This window comes from Carya illinoinensis, chromosome 3 (assembly GCF_018687715.1).
Source record: "Carya illinoinensis cultivar Pawnee chromosome 3, C.illinoinensisPawnee_v1, whole genome shotgun sequence".
NCBI classification, from domain to species: Eukaryota; Viridiplantae; Streptophyta; class Magnoliopsida; order Fagales; family Juglandaceae; genus Carya; species Carya illinoinensis.
The window spans coordinates 25,959,683-25,962,091 of NC_056754.1; the positions used below are offsets into that span (position 1 = coordinate 25,959,683).

A 2,409-nucleotide genomic window follows, 5' to 3' on the forward strand; every position below is an offset into this window, starting at 1 on the left:
TTCATTCACTTTCTTCAGTTCTATGGTTTCTAATTTCTTAGAAATCATAGCCAACCTAGCATTCAAATCATCTACTACTCTCCGATTATATTTCCCACCCCCTGAAATTGTCCTTGAACTTTCCGACCTATCATGAACATCAGACGTATCCCATGATTGTGCATTTTCAGCTAGATAATCAAAATATTCAAAAGCTTCCTCAGGTTCTTTGTTAAAAAACGCTCCATTACACATGGTCTCCACAAATTGTCTCATTTTTTGTTGCAACCCCTCATAAAAAAAACTAATGACCCTCCAATTCTCATATCCATGATGAGGACATGCATTTAAAAGGTCTTTGAATCGTTCCCAACAATGATAAAATGTTTCCACATCCTTTTGGCCAAAATTCATGATCTGTCTTTTCAAGGCATTGGTTCTATGCATGGGAAATTTTTTTTTTTTTAAAATTCAGTTTGCATTTCTTGCCAAGTCCCAATGGATCTTGGTCTTAAGGAATTTAACCATGTCTTAGCCTTGTCTTTTAATGAAAATGGAAACAGTTTCAATCTTATGACTTCATCAGTGCATGTTCTATCCGTGAATGTGGAACACACTTCTTCAAACTCTTTGATATGCAAATAGGGGTTTTCAGATTCCATACCATAAAAGTGTGGTAACAATGGAATCATTCCGGGTTTGAAATTAAAAGCATTTGCATTAATAGGTAAAATGATGCAAGAAGGTGTGCTAGTCCTAACAAGCTGAAGATATTCTCTAAGAGTCCTGTTTGGATTCTCCACTTCCCTATCATGATGCTCATTTTCAGCTATGATGCTATCAGTGTCTGATGATGATTCTACAGAAGATGATGCAAAGCTAAAAGATGTCAATGATTCTGTCCTAAACAGTCGAGATGTATGGTCTCTAGTCCAACCAGTCATACAAACAAGAGCAGATAATCAAAGACCATGAAAAATAAACAGAGAGAAGGGAAAAAAATTAGATGTCACCCAAGCTGTGAAAAGGTTCACAGCTCCACAACGTCCTCTCAGCAGTAGAGGAATGCTCTAATAAGCACCAGTTGTCCCCGGCAACAGCGCCAAAAACTTGACTCATGGTCGAATGTGCTTCCAAGTGTAGAAGTGTCAAGTTGTATCATGGATAAGTACAGAATCGTATTCCACAGGGACAATGGGTTATCAAAGCGTATAGGAGATTTGTGAGTAACAAATGAATCAAGTATGAGTGATGAAAATAAAATTCAAATGCAATGCAAAAAGATAATCGAAGTTGAAATTAGAGTTTCTAAAAAAAACAAATTAACGAACACTTGGGTTGGGCATGAGACTCTCTTTATTTTGGATTCTATATAATTTTCTCGATTAATAACCCAATCAAGGCATTGATAATCAGAAGATAAAAAGATAAGCTCAAGTTTTGCAATATTTTCCTAAGGTATTTTCTACTTTACTAGCCGAACACACATTAACAAACAACTGAGAGAAGCCTTGATAATTTTCAAGCTTTTGTTGTGCCTTAAGTCAACAACAAAACAAGAGCAAGAGCTTCAATCTATTTTCAATTTAAATCCAATGAGTAACTTAGTGAAATCAACATTCAACCATAAAATATTGCATTAAACTAGAACCTAAAATAAATTAAATCTCATTCCACAACCCAACTTTTAGAAATTAGCCACACATGATATTTCTAGCAATAAAAAGTAATCTAAGTAAACTCATAACAAAATCTGAAAGATAAAGAAACCCAAAATAAAATAAAAAAAAATGAACCGAAAGCAAGAAAGAAAATTAAACGAAGAAGACGCCGCACCAGTTGAACGTAAAACTGAAAAAATAAAATGAAAAGAGATCCAACACGAGAGGGAGCTTCAAGCCACAAACAAAAAATAAAGAGCCTCATCCGAATAGGAATAAAGATACCGTTTGCAACGAAAGAAAGTACTCTAAAAAAAAAAACAATAAAAAAACTGCACTATCCTCTGTTGCCTTGCGTCTTAATGAAAAACAAAGAAAATAAAAATCAAAGCTGCCGCCTAAGGTCTCTAACGAAAAGTAAAGCAGAATAAAATGAAGACTACCTTACTGCTACCACCTAAACGAAAAAGAAGTAAAGAAAATAAATAATTGTTCTGCTACTAGCGTCTAAAACAAAAAGCAAGAATGAAATTAATGTTTGAAAAACAAAACCAGCAGCTTGCTGTCTTTGTCTTAACAAAGAGAAAGGAAATAAAAAAAACTCCATGCTCACTCTGCTGCTGTTCTATCTCTAACGAGAAGCAAGGTGTAAGACAAGGCCAAAACCAACCGTCTCTCTAAACGAGAAGGAAGAAAATAAATACTCCACTACTCTACTCCAGGTCCGAACGAAAAGCAAGAAAAAAAAAACTTCCAAAACTAAGCTACT

General features: G+C 34.8%; 1 non-coding gene across 1 annotated transcript; it reads left to right on the forward strand.

Annotated features, from left to right (window-relative positions):
• Positions 1 to 304: 304 nt before the first annotated feature.
• LOC122305896 lies at positions 305 to 412 on the forward strand. The gene has a single exon (XR_006241326.1). It is a non-coding gene; the product is annotated as a small nucleolar RNA R71 (small nucleolar RNA).
• Positions 413 to 2,409: the final 1,997 nt, after the last annotated feature.